General features: G+C 52.9%; 1 protein-coding gene across 3 annotated transcripts in view; it reads left to right on the forward strand.

The window, feature by feature from the left end:
* Nucleotides 1-21,320, forward strand: part of GNG7 (G protein subunit gamma 7) — a 119,889-nt gene that overhangs the window by 519 nt on the left and 98,050 nt on the right. Inside the window, exon 1 of one of the 3 annotated variants that reach the window (XM_025861287.2) lies at nt 1,069-1,251. The exons of the other annotated variants lie outside the window; for them this stretch is intronic. The gene's annotated coding sequence lies outside the window, so the exon portion shown is untranslated. Of the gene's footprint in view, nt 1-1,068; nt 1,252-21,320 lie in introns of those variants that run through there. 3 annotated transcript variants of the gene reach the window in all.

Here is a 21,320-nt window from a genome sequence, read left to right on the forward strand (position 1 = left end):
TCGCGGTCAGCGAGGAAGGGTCCGGGAGGCAGTTGGGGGTCGCGGTCAGCGAGGAAGGGTCCGGGAGGCAGTTGGGGGTCGCGGTCGGCGAGGAAGGGGCTAGGGCCGGGAGTCGGTCCAGAGTTGGGGGTCACGGTCAATGAGGGAGGGGAGGGGGCGAGGTGGGGGGAGCCGCCGGAGTTGGGGGTCGTGGTCAGTGAGGAAGGGGCCAGGGCCGGGGATCCCGGCTGGAGTTGGGGGTCGAAGTCAGTGAAGAAGGGGCTGGGGCTGTAGTTGAGGGTCCGGGCTCAAACTGGGGTGGAGGGCGGCAGGGGAAGGGTGGGGGTTGAGTTGGGAGTTGACAGGGGAGAGGGAATTGTGCTTGAGTTGAAGGTGGAGGTTATTTGAGGAGGGGCTGGGGGTGGAGTTGAAAGTGGAGGTTAGCTGGGGAGGGGGCTGCATTGGGAGTTGGGGGTCGCAGGCAGGCGGGAGGGGACAGAGGAGTGCAGCTGGGGACCGAGGGAGGAGTGACTGAGGAGTCTCCCGGGAGGGCGGGCGAGCAGAGAAAGGGGGCACAGTGAGGGGAGGGCCAGGCCACTTTCAGCAGGGGTCTGAGGGCCCTGGGGGCCCAGTGGTGGAGCGCTGTGAAACCTGGTGCTGGTGTGTTTTGGGGGAGGACACTGGTCAGGAGGAAATGGGGGGTCTTGGTTAGAAGTCAGTTACAAGGATTGTGGAGGCCACTGGCCCCCTACTTTTGGGGGGGCTAATCATTTGGTGTACGAGGGGGGTAGGCAGAAACCCCTGGGTGACCCGTGAGCTGGAGGAGAGATGGGAGTCCAACCTACTTTGGGAGGTCAGCTTCTAGGATGTAGGGTATAAGCAGAAAGGTTTCATGGTGGTGACTGAATTTTTCAGGAATTTTTGGGCTCAGGAACGAGGAACCAAGGTGGGAGTTTTGGGGACGATGGTATTGAGGGATGTGGGTGGCACTTTGTTTTTCCTGGGGAGCGGGGGTTGCTAGGGGCTGGAAGGTGGGCGGTTGAAGACAAGCGTGATGAACAGCAGCTCAGAGGCTTCGATTGTTGCTAGGTGTCCGGGATGCAGCGACGCCAAGTTCACAAACTTGTTCATTTGGATGCTGAGGTCTTGCGGAAATGGGCTCTGGACAGCGGGCCTGTGTCCCCCCCTGGGCTCCAGCTGCTGGCGGGGCCGCGGGGCCTCTGGGAGTTTACTTTGCTTCTCCGCGAAACAGGCATAAGAAAGCTGTAGCAGGTACCTCACAGGACTGCTGGGGGGTCAGATGAGGGAATGCACGCACCTCGCATGCTCCTGGCACATGGCGAGGGGACGTGAGACGTTGATAATAATGTTCTAAATTAAGGTTTTTTTTTGGGAGGGGGGAAGGTGGGTGGGTAGAATTACTGGGTTGTCACAGGGGGAGGGGAGCGGAGGGAAGGAATCAGCTGGAGCTTGACTCCAGTCCTTTAGCCTTGGGGTGGCACATGAGATCACCCCCGGAGCTTTAAAAAAGAATCTCTGGGGGGAGAAAAGGTCCGTATCATTAAAAGTGAGGGAAAAAAACAAAAAAGGAAGAAGGGTCCGTGACAAGGAGATTCTGAAGGTTTGTCCAGAAGCAGGCACGTCTGCTTAAGAGAAGGTTGCATGGGTCATTCTGATCTAGGTGTACCCCCCCCAGGAGCCATTCCAATGTGTACCCCAAAGGGGACCACTGGACTGCAATTATATGCTCTTTAAATACATGAACTCGACAACTGGAGCTCATATGATGGACCCGGGTCTCTCCGCTTGGCACTGCTGACATCGGGGCGGGTCCCTGTCTGTGGGGTGCCAACCCTAAGTTGTGACGGCCAGAGCCGTCCGCAGACACTGCCCGCTGCCCCCTCGGTGCAGAGTCACCCCAGTGGAGACGCCCCTGTTCTAGGCAAAACGAGGTTATTTTCCCCTTTGAAGACCATCTCTCACCTTTGATCCTTAGGAAATTCGGCCATTCAGATTTGGGGTTGCTTTGTAAGTCATCTAGTGCTCTCATTTTGAGAGGAAAAACACATTTAGAGGATTTTAGCAGTGCTGGCTTCTTTCTCGGTTAGTCTTCTGTGTGGCTTCTAAACGTGCATTACAGGGATCTCACCCACGGGTGAATCGCTAAGTCGCAAGCATTGGAAGATGCCAAAGTTTTGGATTTGTTTCTCTGTTTTTAACCTAGCGCGTGAGGCTTGCAGAGATGCTGGAGTTCTATGGGTGATGCTTGGTCTCACTTTGAAAGTATCCTGTGACTGATGCCATTGTTTTCTGCTCTTGTTTGGTGCTTCATAAAGCGCGGGGCCCTATGGTTTGAAGGGAAGGACGATGCAACATGAATTACCTAACACACAGACTCAGCTTCGTGTTTCCTGAATGGATGCGTTATTTTTGTACACCATGTAGTAGAGTAAGAAGCTTCTTCTTCCGTTCAAGGTGTTGTTACAAATTTTCTCATTTGCATTTTTAAAGAACAGTCTTTAAAATGGCATTTACTGGGTCAGTCCTGTTCCTGAAGCCCTTTGTAGTTTCCTACAAAAAGGCCGTTGTGTGTGGCCTCCATGACTCTGGAAGTTTCTGGAGCTTTCTAGAGAGGATGGTTACTAGGATAGTTGCACAATTGCTGGGTATTGATATAGAGTTACCCGCCCCCCCACCGCCCTGCTTTGTGGCCCCCCCACAGTAGCAGCCGGCAGGTGACTGCCCGCCTGGATCTCTGTTCGGGGAAGGTTCTCTCGCGTCCGCCGCACGCCCGGGTCCTTTAAGGCTGGCCTCTTCCTCCAAGGAACCTCCCTCCGCTTCCTGCTGTTTTTTCCACAGTTCCGGACCTGGCTTTTCATTGCTTCTTCCTCATGCTACCCTTCGGCCTGGCCTCTTTCTCTTCAGGGTCTAGAGGAAAGGCATGGCATATGCCGCCCCGCACACCTTGGAGACCAGCTGGGGGCGCTGAAAAGGGGGAGTGACTTGTCCCCGGGGGGCGGGGGGGGATGGCCTCTGCCCTCCTCCTCGTCCACCCTGCCAGCTGGCACGCAGGGGGGCTTCGGGCAGCTCTGAGACTCTTCCAGAAACGGCTGTTGTTTTCCTTGAGAACTTTGCCAAGGGGAAGATCTTACTGCTTTTCATGTTTTCAATTGAGGTACAATTTCCATGTCATAAAACTCAGGCATTTTAAGGATAGAGTTTAGTTTTGGGGGAAGTTTATGGAGCTGTGCAACCATCCCTATAAACCTTTAGAGCCTTTCATCACTCGTATAAGATCCCTATAACCATTAACCATCACTCCCTGTCCCCTCCCCGGCCCCCGCGAGCCCCCTTCCCGTCCGCGGATGAGCCCGTTCCGGACGTGTCACCCACGTGGACGCACACCCCGCGTGGCCTTCTGTGTCTGGTTCCCTCCCTGCGCGTCGTGGGCTCGGGGTCCGTCCCCGGGGGCCGCGCGTCGGCACCTTGCTCCTGTTCGTGGGTGAGTAATATTCCACCCTGTGGACGGACACGCTTTGTTTCTCCCTTCACCTGACTGTGGACATCTGGGTTGCCCCCGTGTTTTGGCAGTGAACAATCAAGCTGCTATTTAAGTGGCTTTTTCCTGACACTTGGTGGCCTGTTGAACCAAAGCTTGGGGGTGGCCCAGGGTCAGCCCTCCAGGTTCTGCGTCTCTCTTTTCCACTTAAGTGCTTCTCGGTCTCTGGCGCCACGCATCCTGGCTGGTGGGTCGGCCTTGTGGCCCGCTTAGGTGGGCGGCTCCGCACGGCCAGAATCTGCTCTCTAAGGCACAGATGTACCGTCATTTCCCTGCCACCTCTACCAACTCATCACCCACTTGACAAGATCGAAATGCCTCATGCAGCCTTGGTGGCACCATGGACGTTGGCCCTGCCTCACCTCTCCACAGTGACCTTCACTTTGCCTGCGGAAACCCGCCCCTCCTGCCCCTCCCTGCCACCCGCTCAGCACCGGCCCCCTTTCCGGGATGGTGCGGTTTGCTCTCCCCTTTGTCTGAAGCCTGCCTGCCTGCCTTCCTTCCTGCCTCTCCCCAACAAAGGCTGCTTGTGTGCCTATTTTAAGCATCAGAGCGGGTGCCAGGCGCCGGGAGTACCACGTGAATGAGATGCTTGTGTGCATGCGTGGGGAGGCGTGGAGACGGGGGACCCAGGGCCATTCTGTCCCCGACCTGGCTGAGTGGGGGTCCCTGGGATGGTGGAGACCTGCCCAGGCCTGTGTACCCTATTAGCTCCACAGGTGCTGCAAGGAAGGAAGCCTTCCGCGGGTCGAGAGGCTGGGGTCCTGTGTGTAGGACAGGCCAGAGACGAGCTTCGCACTGACAGGTTTGCCAGGGGACAGGCGGGGCTGCGCAGCACCCCTTGTGCGAGCCCTGAGGCAGGGCCGAATCTTCCACGTCATTTCACTCAGGGTCTCCCCCTCGGCACTGCTGACATTTGGGTCAGGTGCCTTCCCCATGGGGCTGTCCTGGGCACTGTTGGGGGCTGAGCAGCATCCCTGACCCCACCCCCTCAATACCAGGAGCACCCCCAGTCATGACAAACACAGGTGTCCGCAGACACCGCCCAGTGTCCCCTGGGGGCAGAATCACCCCTGGTTGGGAAACCCTGGGCTGAACTATTTCTAATAAGATTTTATGAATCTGTGATTGCATTAAAGTAAAAACATATGTTTGGGGTTTTTTTAATAGACTATTTTTTAGAACAGTTTTAGGTTCATAACAAAATTGAGCAGAGGGATTTCCCATATACCACCCTGTCCCCCCTGCCCAGGTTCCCACATTATCAGTGTCCCCATGAGAGTGAGACATTTGTTAGAGTCAGTGAACCTACACAGACACGTCATGATCACCCAGGGGTCCATAGGTGACATTCAGACTCACCGTTGGTGTTGTACCGTGGGTTTGGGCAAATGGATAAAGTCACGCATCCACTATTATGGTATCACACAGAGTAGTTTCACTGCCCTAAAAAATCCTCTGTTCTCCACCGATTCATCATCCCCCCCCAACTCCACTATTTTGCCTTCATGGGCGAAGTGATAAGAATAGCTTAGTAACCTTGAGTGCCTTTTGGGAAAGATGTAACTGTAGGCTATGGAGTTTTCTATGAATTATTCGTCCGTGTTCTCCACTCTAAGCAACTGTATTGTTGAATAGAAACAGGATTTGAACCTCTTATGTAATTGTAGACATTCGACCGGCCACATTCAGAAAAGCAAAATAGGTGAAACTAATTTTAATGGGACACTTTACATAACCCCTTATATCCAAAATACTGACATTTCAGCATGTCATCAATGTGAAGAAGGTATGAATGAGCTATCTTCCTTTCTTTTGTATGAAGTCTTCAAAATCTGCTATGTATTTTGCACCTACAGATTTTGACGTCTCAGGATGAGCCCCATTTCAGGTGCTCAGTGCCACATACTGGACATCACAGGCGTAGGAAGTGACTAGGGGAAATTTTAGGAGAAAATAAGACCTCTAAAGGTATATGAGTGTTGCTTAGCATTTGGACATGTTGTGGGTGGTTTTTAGAGCTACTCAAGTATCTGCTGGTCGAGAATGTGGATTGAAAGTCTTAGAAAGTCAGTTTCAGAAGAGGCCCCTAGACTGTCTAGTCCAGGGGATGGGAAACCATGGCCCTCGGGCCAAATCCAGCTCATCATCTGTTTTTATGTGGCCCTTGGGCTGAGAATGGTTTGTACATTTGAAGTGGTTTCAAAAAAAAAAAAAATCAAAGGAAGCGTAATATATCATGACATATGAAAATTATATAGAATTCAAGTTTCACTGTCCACCAATAAAGTTTTATTGTCACAGAGCCATGCATGTTGATGTGTTGCCTACACTGGCCTTCAGGCTACGACACAGGAGACCATGTAGCTCTCAAAGCCAAAAATACCAGTTCTCTGGCTCCTACAGAAAAAGTTTGTCAACGCTGCTAGTCTAACTGGCGGGATTTACAGATGAGGAGACAGGCCTGGTTTCATGGGTTCGTGGCAGTGCTGGGACTTGAACTTGGGATCTCATAGTTCAGCTTTATCCATTCATTTAAGCACCGGTCTTGGGAGAGCAAGTGACGCTTCACTCCAGAGAGTGGTCTCTGATGCTGTTTTGCTGGGAGCTCATAACCCCCGTGGCCTCCTGGTTGAGCAGAGGTTAAGGATTTGGGGACAGACGCGTAGGATGATTTTTTTCCCCATAACGGCATGCCATACTTAGTGAGACTGATTATTTATTTTCTTTAGTGTCACGAGACGTAACAGCCAATCTTAGAAATAATGGCATCTTAGATTTGATGAACCATGGCTCCAAATAGATCCCATTTTAAAATGCCAGTTATGGTTATTATCACGTTACTTAAAGACGCACGAACATAAAACTGCGGGTAAATGTCTCATGCTCCTGGCTTTTAGCTATAAACCGAGAAAGGATATCGAGTAAATAAAAATAAAACAGCCCACAATGAAGCAGTGGTCTTCCAAACACATAGTCAGATGGACAATTTTGACGTCAGCCGATGGGCGGTTTTTTTAGAATGATGTCCAGGAGTGACAGTTTGTCCAGAGCCAGGCTTGAAAACCCAGCCGGGTCACGGTGAATTTCGTTGTCTGGAGCCAAGGGCGAGTCTCTGTTCCACACCTGCTGAACTTAGAAACGCCTCTGTCTTTAGACTGAGCACTGACAAGCATTCATTCTTCAGGTAGGCTGAATTTTAAGTATTTGGGGCCAGGGTGAGAAATGGAAGGTTTGTTTTGTTTTGTTTTTCCTTTTGTCTCTTGGCAGACTGCCGCTTTGGGAATGCACGGTTGTTTCAGTTGGCAGCAAGAGGCCGATGGGAGGAAATGGGGCCGGGGGGCTTTGTGGGTGGGCCGGACATTCCTTGTTGTTTAAGGAACAGATTGGCGCCCTGTCTTTCTTCTCTCTCCCTCCGTCTCTGTGTCTCACTGAAGAGTTCCAGGAGCCCCTCAGCTCTATGTAAAGGAAACAAAAGCGTGCCCACGGCATTCACAAGCCTCAGACTCCTGTGTGTGGGTGTTTGGGGCTCAGGAGGACAGGGGACCTTGGTGCCAGCCTTGCCTCTGCCTCTCATTCCCACGTTGGCCCAGGCCTCTCCCCTCGCAGCTTCCAGTCCCCTAAGCTGAGAAGTGGGGCCCGGGGTAAGGTAAGTGTCCCAGGGGGCCTCTGAGAAAGACAGTGCACTGAGTTCTGAGACTTGTTTTTTTCTTCAATAACGCTTTACCTCTGGGCTGATTTTAGGTGTAAGAAAAGTCTCGAAGGCAGTGTGGAGAGTTCCCGTGTACCCCTCGTGACTGCCGTGCTAGCTAACGCCCGGTATTGCCCCTGGAGCTCTTGCTGCCCTCGGGAGCTAACCTGGGCGCACTGCTGTTAGCCAAAGCCCGCGCTTTCTCTGGGTTTCACCACTTTCCCTCTAATGTCCTTCTCTGCCCCAGGGCCCCACGTGGCACTGCGCCCTCTGGGCTGAGACAGCCTCTCTGACCTTCCTTGTCTTTTATGCCTGGACAGTCTTGAGGACGCCCGGTTAGCAATTTTGCACAACGACTCCCAATCTGGGTTTGCTTGATGTTTCCTTGTGATCAGACCAGGTTATGGGTTTGGGGGCAGAACACACAGTGGTGAGGACCCCTCTTGGCACATCACACCAGGGGTCCCTGACACCCACATGATGTCACTGATGGTGTTGACCTTGGGCACCAGTCACAGGTCGTGTTTGCCCACCTGCCAGGTGCTCAGAGGCCTGGATGCGTGTCCCTCCACCCTTCCTTCCTTGTGCTGAGGGAACCCCGGGCCCGGGACCCCTCGCTCTCCCATGCTGGATTCCCCATCCTCTGTCCTGTCAGCTCTGCGGTCTGTCTGCACGGCCTGAGTAAACTCTCTCCTGGCTCCGCCATAGCCAATGCAGGCTGGGCTGGAGATCATCTGGGGGAGTTGGGAAGTCATTGTCTCACATGCTGTGGCCATGGACGCTGCAGGGTGCTGGGGAGAACCCTCTCCCTTCTGATTTGAGACACGTGGGTCCCACCTGTCCCAAACCCATGCATTGGTGAGCGGCATGAACGGGTCCCACTGCCGGTGACTGAGGTAAGCATAAGCCGGCTCTGAGCGTTTGTCACAGCTCCGCGTAGGTGCTACGTTTTAAGAAAAGGAGGGGGAGCTTTAGCTCTAGGGGCAGAGTTGGGACCTGTGCTGCCCAAGGCTGGAAACCGCCTCACGGTGCCCGTGTTCCTACCTTCCCGACCGGCCCGCCTGTGGCCCAAGGGAGCACCGTGAGTCTTCGTTCACATGTCAATGCGGCGTCTGGGGAAAGCCAAGGATTGCTGGAAAGCAGGCTGTTTTGTGGGGAGGGGTTTGGGTGTCCTTTGAAAGTGGAGCTAGGCAGCGGGGGGGGAGCACCCTGCAGGAAGAACGGGGTTGCCTCCAGCCACCCGTCCAGCCACCCGGGGCAGTGAGCCGCCTGGCCTCAGCGGCCTCATGATGCTCTGCCACCAACCACGGGACGATGCCTCCCCCTGCCTCCAGGGGGAGGGGACCTGTCAGCTGTGACCGTCAGCGCAGATCGAGCATCTGTCCCGTGCCAGACATCGTCCCCATTTACTTCTCCCTCCGTCTCTGCTCAGTGCAGCTCCAGTGTCCCACCCTGCTCTCCACACCCATTGCCACCCAAATTACCCGTAACATCAAATTCACCATCTTAACTCTTTCTTTCTTTCTTTTTAAAAATATTAATTTATTTTAGAGAGAGAGAAAGCACACAAGCCGGGGGCAGGGGGAGGGTCGGAGGGAGAGAAACTCAAGCAGACTCCCCCTGGGAGCCCGACGCAGGGCTCGATCCCACACCCCTGAGATCCCCACCTGAGCTGAAAGCAAGAGCCGGACACTTGACCGACTGAGCCAGCCAGGCGCCCCTTAACGTCTCTAAGTGCACCGCTCAGTGGCATGAAGCACAACCACCCCCACCATCCGTCTCCAGAACTTTCCATCTCCCCAAACTGAGACTCTGTCCCCTTGAAGCACAGACTTCCCCGTGCCCTTCCCCAGGCCCCTAGCACCCACGAACCCCCTTCCCCCTTCCCGTCCGCGGATGAGCCTGTTCCGGACGTGTCACCCACGTGGACTCACACCCCGTGTGGCCTTCTGTGTCTGGTTCCCTCCCCGAGCGTCGTGGGCTCGGGGTCCATCCACGTTCATATTTTCTGGCCGAATAGTATTCTGTTGTACGAATACATCGTTACTGTCTTTATCCCTGCAGCCATTGCTGGCTACTTGGCTTGATTCGGCCTTGTGGTTATTGTGAATGTGATGCGGTGAACACGTGTGTTGAGGCTTCTGTGTGGACAGATGCTTTCAGGGCTGGTGGATACGCGGGAGCGGCATCGTGGGGCCCATCACCTATTATTAAACTTATCGATCGTGCTTCTGTGCCGGGTGGGACTTTGGTCCATTTGCTGCTCCTTTCATTACTCAGCCCTGGGGGCTCTGGAAGGATTTGAGTTCCTCTGGCTGATTCCATTCATCGGCTCCCCCCCCATCCTCGTTTCTGCCTTGGAGCCTAGGTTGGCGGGTCCCTGTGCCAACCCGCCCAGGACAGCTTTCTCAGCGCAGCTGAATTTTCTCCCTGGTGCCCCCAGGGTTTCGCCCCCGTTTCCCTGGCCTGGAACGCCCTCTGCTCTGGGCACACTCGCACACTCTGCTTGCTCACTGTCAGCCTGCCCCTTGTGGGGCCGCCTCTCTGCTGCCCCCACCGCTCTCATCTGCCCCCCACACCCACCGTTCTCCAGCACCCGCTGCTCTGAACCTGCTGGACTCCCGGCCACCTCTGTCTGCAGTCGCCAGGGGGCCTGGCCCAGTTTTCTTTACGCTGAGCTTCCATTTTTGTTTGTTGGTGTGTCTCGCTCCCTCCCTCCCCCCTTCTCCTGCTCCAGGGCAAGGTGACTTGCTGGCCACTCCTGTCTCACTTCCCGTTGTGTGCAGTGATTCCCACCCAGGGCTGCACTGACCCCAAGAGCAACTCCCTGAGGTGCCCGTCTGGGGTCCTGTCTTCAGAGGAGTACACTGAGGTTCAGAATGGGGGAGTGTGCCAGGAAGGACCCCAGCCCTGGGGCTCCCCCACTTCGTAGCTCCTCCTAATTGCACCGCCTGCATTTTGCATAGGATTTTTGTGTCTCGGGGATGGACTGCCACACTTCTCCAAGCCGTGGAATTGAGAATGTGGAGCCGGTTCTTGGGTACCTGGTTTCTAGTATTTAAAAATAATGGGTCTCAGGGTGTCTGGCCAACGCAGTCAGTGAAGCATGCGACAGACTCTTGATCTCAGGATCTTTTTTTTTTTTAAGATTTTATTTATTTATTTGACAGAGACAAAGCGAGAGAAGGAACACAAGCAGGGGGAGTGGGAGGGGGAGAAGCAGGCCTCCCGCGGAGCAGGGAGCCTGACATGGGGCTCGATCCCAGGGCCCCACCTGAGCCGAAGGCAGACGCTTAACGACTGAGCCACCCAGGCGCCCCTTGATCTCAGGATCTTGAGTTCAAGCCCCACGTTGGGCATGGAGTCTACTTCAAATGAAAATTTTTTAAAAATTAAAAAATTATTGGTCTCACGTGGAAAGATGCTCAGTGTCCTTTAGCTCTCAGGGAAAATGCAAATCAAAACCACAGTGAGACAGCGCATCACCGCACCAGGACGGCCAGAATCCAACAAAGGGGCACTAGCAAGTATTGTCAAGGATGGGGGGATCTAGGAGCCCCCCCAGGGTGGGGGGAGCACAAGGGGGCGGCCGCTCTGGAAGGCGGTCGGGCGGTTCCTCAAAAGACTTAAAACGTGGGGTGTCCGTCTGGCCCAGAGATTCCACTCCTCGGTGTCCACCCAAGAGAAACAAGAACCCGTGTCCACACAAAAACCTGCCCACCATGTTCGCAGCAGCAGGATTCACAACAGCCTCCAAGTGGAAACAGCCCAAGTGTCCATCGACAGCTAAAGGGACACACACAGCATGTCCACCGCGCACGGGAGCGTCCCTCGGCCACCAGCAGGAGCGAGGCGCCCACACACACGGCCCCGGGGACGGACCCGAGCCCACGACGCTCAGGGAGGGAAGCAGACACAGAAGGCCACGCGGGGTGTGCGTCCACGTGGGTGACACGTCCAGAACAGGCTCATCCGCGGACGGGAAGGGGGCTCGCGGGGGCCGGGGGCTGGGGAAGGGGGTAAGGGGGGGGTGACAAATGATGGGGCGGGGTTTCCTTTTGGGGAGATGGAATGTTCTGGAAGTAGTTAGAGGTGATGGTTGCACAACTCCATGAATATACTAGATGCCATTGAAATGTATACTTTGGTTAACATTATAAATTTTCTATTTTGTGTACTCTATCAACGCCCCGCCCCCAAACACCTCTGGGTCTAAGTGGTCCTATTTCAGAACATGCGACCCTTGCATGTTAAGGGGGTTAAGGGCGATGGAGACTGGCTCTGTCTTCTTCCCAAGAGCCCCTCCCCTCCCTCCACCTTAGGTCAAGCCCCGTGGAGCTGTGATCACAGGCACGTTCTCATTTATGACCCGTCCTTGTGAGTATGGCACAGGGACGTGAATTCCTCTGCGTCTGGGGCTGCTCAGCAGCCACACCCTTGACTATGGTCTTGCCAGCCCTGGGCCTTCAGCAGCCACGCGTGCAGCATATAGGTTGGGAGGGCAGGGAGGTGCTCCGGGGTCTCTGGGGGAAACTGGTGAGGAAGGTTAAGATGTGGCACTGCCGAGGAAGAGGGACCCGGGGAGTAAGGTACAGAAGAGGTGAAAGGTCGGGAATTATGGGCCTTTCTGGAACCTTCTGGAACGTGGAGGGCATTGTGGCATAGTGAGGCTTCGGGGTTGGAATTGCTGCTCAGCCCTGGGTGACATTCTCCCTGTGTGATTTGAATCTCTCTGTTTCTGTTTCCCCGTGGGCACAAAGGAACAGGAGTCACCCCCAGGATCGTCCGAAGGGTTGGGAGGGTGTGGTGGTCGCTGTTCTGTTTGCACTGTTATTACGAGTGTTTAATATTAACAGCCGCCACCACAGGCATCAGACCCGTTCCTGGCGGCGTGGGGGCAGAACCACAGTGGCCGGACTCACTGGGGAGCCAGACGGACTGTCTTGGGAAGCCATTGATCCCTGGTTGTTGAAGATGGCGTGGCAGAGGCTGGGTGGCCCCGGGCCGCAGGTCGGGGTGGGATTCCGTGGTGGTGGGTGTGGACCTGACACCAGAGGCTCCTCCGGGAGCTGAGGCTCCTAGCGGTGGGCCACCACGAAACCGATGGGGTCGGAGGTGAAGTGCGGAGGGAGCTGCCTGCTGCCGTGGCCCCACCAGTCTGGACCCCTGTCTGTGTTGCAGAAGGGGAAACAGGCACACGCGTTTCATCCCCCCGTCCCAGGTCAGGGCCCCTGTGGGAGCAGAGTAAAGACTTGGTCTCATTTCCCCACGACAGGTATGCCGAGCGTGGCCAGGTTGCCAGGGAACCCCGACGGACAACCCGCCGGGTGGTAACCGTGCCGTCCCCGGGTGGTTGCGTCCCGTGGTTTCTCCATTACGCTGTTGTGCCTCTGTGCCCAAGCCCAGCAGCGGATGCTGTGTGCCCTGAGACACGAGTGGCCACAGGGGCCCCTACCTCAGGGCCAGGGGCCTCTGGTGCCGCACATCCGCCTGGCACATGCGTTCTGCTGCGGCCATGTTGGCATCAGCTGCAGCCACCCACCCCCTTTCCACTCAGAGCCTCACACAAGGGACTGGACCCCAGGCACGCCGTTTTCCAAAGGGGCTGACCCTGCCACCAACACCCATACGGAGGCCCTGGTGGTCAGATGCTGGTGGCCGAGGATTAGGAATTTCTGGATGGGACAAGAAGGCTCGCGGCGTCCCAGTGACGGTTTGTGGGGGTGTGGCAGCACGCAGGCCACACTGGGTTCTGGGGAGGGCGGCGTCCTGTCTCCGCTCGGGGCAGGAAGTAAGGGGAATGCTGGTGCCTCACCACGGAGGCTTCAGAGGGCTCAGGGCTGACCCTCCGGTCAGCAGTGCACCACGCTGGGCCTGGCTCCCCTACACCCCCAGCCCCCAGAAAAATTAAAAGGAGCTGAAGCCTTCATTGAGTACTCCCTCCATGCCAAACTCCCTCCTGGCCACCGACGTTGTTGATCTAACCCTTAAACCGGGACGGCCCCACCCCAAAGAATGATCTGGCTCCGAGTGTCCACAGTGCTGGGGGCGAGAGACCCTGCCTCCCACGTTTCAGGCGCGTGCCCTTGTTCCCAGCGCCCCGGGTCGGAAAGCCGAGCAGTGGTGAAGCCTGCCCCAGGTCATAGGATGAGTACACAGGGACCACAGTGTTGAAGAAGAACCCAACCAAGTCCGAAGCCCTCGCCAGCTTCCTGGGGGCTCTCCCTCCGTGCTTCCTCACCTGTAAATGGGGAAGTGAGAACACGTAGCTCAGAGTCATGGTGGTGACGAGCTGAGATCGTTGCAAGCGCCGTGGGTGTACCATCTGCTCTGCGGGGTTTCGGTGGCTTTGTCTTGCAGGTGCAATTGCCACTGAGCGCTCTGACCCTCCGCCTGGTGCTTCTCCTCCAGACGCGCTGCCTGGGAGCCAGGGTCTCCCCTTGGCACTGTTGGCATTGCGGGGTTCTCAGGCATTGTGGGGGTTAAACAGCATCCCTAACGCCCACCCACTCAATGCCAGTAGCCCCCTGCCCCCGGGCGTGAACACCCCAGCTATCCTCGGACACGGCACAGTGTCTCCTGGGGGCAGGACCGCCCCTTGTTGTTTGTAAAGGGATCAAAGCCAAAGAAAACACGTTTGAAATTTTGGGGTGCTCTGGGATATCCAGTTAACAGAGGGACACTCGGGGCTCACAGCTGGCTTAGACTGCTCGGGAGACGCACAGCGGAGTCCTGTCTCCAGGTGATGTCCCCGGCCATCTTCCCTAGGGGAACTCTCCAAAAGCATATATGGAAATGTAATTAAGCGGCCGTTTTTCCCTTTGTGGTGATGACACAGATTTGTCTCTGTAATAAAGATGAAGGAGTCCCTTTAGATCTGAGGGCCAGACTGAGCAGGGGCACCCCCGTCCCCGTCCCTGCACTGCTGACATCGAGGCAGGTCACTCTCTGTGAGGCGTCCCAGGCGCTGGGGGAGCTGAGCAGCATCCCCGGCCCCACCCCCTCGATGCCAGGAGCGTCTCATCGTGACACGGCCCAATGTCCCCTGGGGGCAGAATTGCCCCCACTTCTCCCATTGAGAGCTCTGTGCAAGGAATATGTGTTTTTCATGTGTTTGTCTTTGTGCCCTATAGGACCCTGGGGAAGTGCTTTCCTAGCAGTTCTGTACACATCGAGACTTGCACAGGAACCAGTTTAGGTCACGGCTGTCCTTCACAGCTGTCCTCAGGAGGGGGGCCGTGCACTCCGGTATTTCTGGTGTCTAACCAGCCTAGGCTGGGAAGTAATGGTCCCTGCTTCTTTACCTCTGAGCAACCTCTCCTTCTTGCTGGCCAGCATTTCCTGGTCTTTGCGGTTACCGGTTTTCACTGGGTAACACTGAACGTGGCCATAGTCCTCACCCTTCCTCAGGTTCCCTGAGCCCTGGTGTTTCACGAAGCCCACACTCCCGTTTTCTGTGATGGTTCAGGGGTTTAATTAGCCCCCTCCCCCCCACCGCAGCAGAGAGACCCTTTAGTTTCCACGGTGCATCTGTCCCCAAGAATGTAATCTGTTTTGGTTCATTTACGAACACATCCAACTGTTAGGGTGGTTGGCACGGTTGGAAATATGTTTGAAGAATACAAAGCAGTTTGCAACCCCATAGCATTTTCCATGTGTTAAAACATTACCAATCCCAAGTATGTAAAAATCTGGATTTTATCTATTCTAGTCTCAGCCAGAGGGGGAGGCGTTATAGCAGTTCCGTTTTAAGAAAAATAGTACGATATATATATAATGTATAGTGTTATTTCCTGAATCAGTTTTTCTTTTTGGTGGTATACAACAGAATAGCTTTCAAACTCCGTGCTGTACAACAACTGCCTGATGGAGTATGTGCTGTTGAGCGCAAGCATCTGAGTTACGGACATCAGCTGAGGAAGTCTGTGTTTTCTTCGCCCCCCGCCCCCCAGATTTCACATCGATGCAGGTGTCCTCCGCATTACCAATCACCTTGGGAGAATTTGTCGTTCTAACATGCCGCAGTTGTGGGTGCCTCCAGGAGTGGGCTGTGCTGCTCTTGTATTTGCAGATATACAAATATGTAGGTTTCAAATAAATTGCAGATTTTTATCCTTTTTTCCCAAAGATTTTATTTCAGAGAGAGAGAGAGAGAGAGAGAGAGAGTGAGTGCATATGAGTGGGGGGAGGTGCAGAGGGAGAGAGAATCCCAAGCAGACTCCCCGCTGAGCATGGAGCATGACTCTGAGCTCAGTCCCACAACCCATGAGATCATGACCTGAGCCAGAATCACGGGTTGGACACCCAACTGACGGAGCCACCCAGGCGCCCCTTCATTTTTATCTTTTGAGGGTAGATTTGATTTTGGGAAACAGCCTGTATTTATGTGCTAAGCTACATAACAGATCACTACAAACTTAGTGGCTGGAGACGTGTTTATCGTCTCCCTGTTTCTGTGGGTCAGGGATCTGGGTGCAGCTTAGCTGGGTCTTCTGTTCAGGGTCTGTCAGGCTGCAGACTGTCAGCCTGGGCTGTCGACTTGTGTCAGCTGGGAAAGGATCCAGCTCGGAGCTGTCTCACGTGGCTGCTGGCATGGCTAAGTTTGTAATGGGCTGTCACCTGGAGGCCACTCTCAGTTTTTTGGCTGCTGGTCGGCAGGCAACCTGCTTCGTCACAGCAGCAAAGGGGACAGTCTGTCAGCACGATGGGAGTTACTTTGTCACGCCAGATAATCATGGAAGTGACATCCCATCACCCGTGCCATATTCTAGAGGTTAGAAGCAAGCCGCAGGTCCTGCCCACATTGAGGGGCAGGTGCCGACACAAGACATGAGAACCAGGAGTTGGGGATCACGGGGGGACCATCTGAGTGCCTTCCAGCCAGCCAGAAGTCAACAGGAGCGGGCCGATTTGGGTTGAGTGGGAGATGTTATTGCTAAGTTGTGGGACCATATGTCACAGGTATAAGATTTTTACTCTCTCCAAAGGTGACTCCCAAGGTGCATCCAGAAACATTATGAGATGGCATATTGCTTTGAAAGAGTTCCCCAGGGTGGCTATTTGAAGGGAAGAATTAATGACTTAATTCTGTCTTGTGGGTTAATTACCCAACTTATATCACCTCGCTTGGATCACCTCGTTTGTTAGTGGGGAATTAGAGACCAGCCTCTGCACTTTTGGAGGAAGTGAGGATGGAATGAGAGAAGGAATCATGCTCCCAATATTCCTGGATCTGGAGTCTTTTAGCTGTGGCCTGCATCTGGGCCATGCTGCTCACCAGCTCTGTGACTTTGGCAAGTCACTTAACCTCTCTGAACCCTCATCAGCAAAATGGAGATGTTAGACCTTAGGTTATAAGGTTGTTCTAAGGATTAGGGACAACATTATCACAACAAAGTGTGATAAATGCAATGTGGTATCCTAGATGGGATCCTAGAACAGAAAAGGGCCATTAAATAGTGGAAAAACTGGTGAAATCTGAATTTGATTTGGTTAATAGTAATGTAGCAATGTTGTTGTCTTGGTTGTAACAAATGTACCTTGGTTATATGAGTTGTTAACATTAAGGGAAGCTGGGTGAAGGATGTAGGAACTGTCTGTATTATCTTTACAACTCTTCTGCAAATCTAAACATATTCCAAAGTAAAAAAGTTTATCGAAAAATAGAGAAGATTCTGTTTTTCACCTTTACGATAGGTGAGGAGTAATAAAAAATAATACCAGTGTTGATGAGGGTGTGGACAGGGGGATAGTATAAAATGGAGTAATCTTTCTCAATAATAACTTAGTAGTGTGTTTTCAAAAACCTTAAAAATATTTAATGCTCTCTGATCCCGTAATGCCATCTTTAAAAATGTAGACTAAGAAAGTAATTAGAGGTGGGCATAATGATGTTCACTTTAGCATTACTTGTAAAGCAGAAATTGGGAACAGTCTAAATACTGATAGTAAGGAAGATGGTTCATCAATTATGGTATATTAACTCGATGTAAATATATGGGCAGCCATATATTTGTTTTCATTAGAAAATGCCAATGACTGGGGTGTGTGGGTGGCTCAGTCAGTCAGGTGTCCGACTTTGGCTCAGGTCATGGTCTCAGCGTCCTCGGATCAAGCCCCATGTCGGGCTCTCTGCTCAGCAGGGAGAGCCTGCTTCTCTCTCTCCCTCTGCCCCTCCTCCCCATTCGTGCTCTCTCTCTCTCTCTCACTTTCTCTCTCTCTCTCAAATAAATAAAATCTTTAAAAAAAGGTAAAAAAAAAGAAAATGCCAATGATAGAATGTTAAATAAAATTGCAGAGAAAAAATACCTAGTTTTTCCCTTATAATTAAGAAGCTACTTACTGAAGCCAAAAGCTCAGAGCTGAAAGCTTCAAGTTTACTTTTCTAGAAAGTTTGTGGCCAACACCTAGTAAGTTATGTGTCGAGGTGTTCTGTATGGTGCCTGCTTTTTGTGGGAGTACTAGGCTCCTTCTTTGTATGGTAGCAGGTGGGACTGCCTGCTCATTGACTGCATGTGATTGTCCCACTGCCTACTGGGAAGCAGGTTCCTGGAGCTGAGCTCCACAAGAACTTGATCTCCACATGGTCTCAATTTCCATGGAACAGACTTTTGTTTTGTTTTGTTTTAAGATTTTATTTTTAAGTCATCTCTACACCCAACGTGGGGCTTGAATTCATGACCCTGAGATCAAGAGTCTCATGCTCTACTGGCTGAGCCACCCAGAGACCTCCGTGGAACAGACTTTTTATTTTATTTTATTTTGTTTAAGATTTTACTTATTTGAGAGAGGGAGATCGAGAGTGTGCAGAAGCAGGGGGGAGGAGGAAGGAGAAGCAGACTCCCTGCTGAGCAAGGAGCCTGATGTGGGGCTTGATCCCAGGACCCTGGGATCATGACCTGAGCTGAAGGCAGATGCTTAACTGACTGAGCCGCCCAGGTGCCGCTGGAACAGACTTTAAAGCACGGGTTGGGCTGTGCACTTGAATTGAAATCTGTCCTCATGTTTCCTGTGGGGGAGTCCATAGCTGCCACTTTGTTTGATTTCATAACTTGGATGCCATCTCCTATCCCCAAACCGTAGTTCTTTCTGTCTTACATATTGGTCTGCATTAATGGTTGCCTTTGTTTTTCCCTCCTAATCATGAAGCTTTCTCAGGTTTCCCATTTCTCTGCCTCCTTTCTCTGGGGAAGTAATCTTTAACATATTACTTCTTCAGTGGTCATGTCTCTAAATTATATCTTCCATGCATCTGGGTTTCTCAGCCTAGGCACTCTTGGCATTTTGGGCTAGATAATTAATATAATCAAATCCCCAGTTAGTAGAAGTAATTTTTGAATTATCAATTGTGCTCATGGTAAATAAAATTAAAAATTATATGTAAGGGTATAAAACAAAGAATAAACCTCCCATTCCTCAGTCCTACTCACCATTGTAACTGTTAACAGTTCTGCTTTTTTTCTAGAATATTTTTCCCTTGGCATATGCAAGTACATGTACAAATGTATCTTTTCAAGAAAATGTTGTAATTCAGCTAGCTTGTGCTGGTTGATGTACCGGTTTGCAGTTCTTGGTACTTACCAATGTCTTGGGTCTCTTACAGAGTTAGCACTTATAGGTCTGGGTGTATGATAAGCTATTACTCCTTCCCTGTCCATCAGGGGCTCACCCCTTCAGCACTGTGGACACTGGGGCTGAGTCATTGTTTGTGGGCCATCCTGGGCACTGTGGAGGTTGAGCAGCATCCCTGGCCCTACCCCTTCCATGCCAGGAGCACTCACAGTGTCTCCAGACATTGAGTGTCTCCAGTGGGGGGATTCACTGGGTTACACCAGATCTCTCCCTTCGTGAACTTTAGAGTTAAACCTGAGTTTGAATTCTTCCTTTTCCTCTTACTGGCTTTGGGCAATATTTTGTGTTTTGTTTAGCTTAAAAGAAAAACCCCAATCCAACAGCTTTTTTCCTTAACGAACTAGAAAAGGAGTGGTTCCTGACCTTGCAGCCATATTGATGTGAGGGTGAAGTGGCATCAAGATCCTCAGGGCCCCAGCTCAGAGGGCAGCTGTGGTCACTGTTATTGCTTGGGAGTGGTGCCCACTGATGTGGTTTCAAGGCCCTTCTTGGCTGGGAGGCTGCTGGGGGCCAGGGACCTCTGTGCCCCTCTGCCACCATGAAGGGCTAGGCTTATGTCCCCCAAGGGGCTCCCCACCTTCTAACCATTTTTGCCATTGCTCTCCTACTTGGGTCTGCTGGTTCATAGACTAAATAAACCCTGTCCTCACGCCTGGGTGCTTGACCATCCCGGCAGTTTTTTTTTTTTTAATTTCTAAAAAAATTATCATAGCTATATATTTTATATTTATTTGATGGTCACTTCTGAGTGGACAAGCCCGTTGAGTTTGGAAGACACATTGAGCCTTTAACAGCAAGTTACAAGGCAATCGTGAACATCCTGCAATGTGTTATAGCAATACCCCTAGTTTGCACTTTGCAAACCTTTCTTTAAAATAAACTTCCCTTATGTAGTTTTGAATTTACAGAAAAGTTGCAAAGCCAGTACAGAGAATTCCCATATAGCCTACACCCAGTGTCCCCTGGTATTAGCATCTTACATCAGTGTGGTACATTTGTCACAACTCTTGAACCAATATCAATACGTTATGATTAACTAAAGTCTATACTTAGATTTCCTTATTCTTTCCCATCTCCCAGAAGATGTCCCTTTTCTGCCCCAGGACCCCACCCAGGACCGCACATGACATTAATTGTCCTGTCTCCTTAAGCCCCTCTGGGCTGAGATGGTTTCTCTGACTTTCCTTGTCTTTCATGCCTGGCCAGTCATGCAGAGGACAGGTCAGGAGCTTTGCAGAGCATCCCAGATATGGGTTTTTCTGGTGTTTTCTCGCATCCCGACTAAGGTTGTGGTTTTGGGTAGGAACACACAGAGGGGCGCATGCCGTCCACAGCTGATGTTGACCCTGATCCCCTGGCTGAGCCAGAACCCAGGGTTTTTAAACTTTGAATTACTGCCAACATTTAAAAATCAGGTAATTTTATAATGAAAGACCTCCCAGCTCCCCAGGATGCTTGGAAGAGCTGACGACGTCAGGCCACTTCCCATGTGGTGACAGAGCGAGCCAGGTGTCCTCTCTCCAGGACCCCACATTGTCACCACCTGCCTGCCCTGGGCCCATCTTACACTTGTGACCCCAGGACGGGCCCGCTGGAGCATGGCACACTCCACCCCCCAACCCCACCATGGCCCTCCACCCTTGTAGGGGAACGTCCCTGTGGCAGCTCATTCCCACACACAGCCCCCCAAGGAGGTGACTGTAAGTCAGAAAAGCGTGTTGGAATGCAGGGGAGGGAAAGTTACCTGGGAGCACTTTGTGGTCAGTGTGAGGGACATGGCTGGCCGCTGCTGGCCATGTGGGGCTCAGGGCCACCGGCATCTGGGGCAGATGGAGAGGTGGCCTCGGGCCTCCTTCCTCCACACTGTCATCATTGTAGACTACGCCTGGGTCTCGGCCTTCCAGCTCCAGAGGTGGGAGAGAAGAAGTCCCTGTGGTTATAAGCTGCCCGGCCTGTGGTCACTTGTTACGGCCACCCTGGGAAACGCATACGGTTAGTGAGGCTCAGATCAGGAAGGACGCAAGCTTCAGGAAACAGACGGGCCGCGTGTGTGGGACTTGCTGGGCGTGGCCTGTCTCGAGGTCTCAGGGTTGCTGCACTGGAGTTCTGGTTTTCTGGCACCACTAAGCCCCCCTGGTTCAGCCTCCAAGTGTTGGGTGGAGTCAGATCTTGTGGGTCCATCCAGGAGTTACTTTTAGAGAGCAAGCAGTTTCCCTATTTGCCACTGCCCAAAATCTGGGGACATTTTTCACGGTCACGGCTGGAGTGGTCCTGGCGTCGAGTGGGTGGGGCCGGGGATGGCGCTCAGCCCTCCAGATCGCCCACCCCCCCCAGAGAGTGACCTGCCCCCAGTGCCCACAGTCCTGGGGGGAGAAAACGTGGAGCAAGGTGACCTTCAGATTCCAGAACATCCAGTGGGTCTCAGCACCGGGACCCAGAGTGGTGCCGAGGCAGCTGGAG

Source organism: Callorhinus ursinus, unplaced genomic scaffold (assembly GCF_003265705.2).
Source record: "Callorhinus ursinus isolate GAN/ISIS: 27379988/994484 unplaced genomic scaffold, GSC_fseal_2.0 scaffold77, whole genome shotgun sequence".
In the NCBI taxonomy this organism is placed as follows: Eukaryota; Metazoa; Chordata; class Mammalia; order Carnivora; family Otariidae; genus Callorhinus; species Callorhinus ursinus.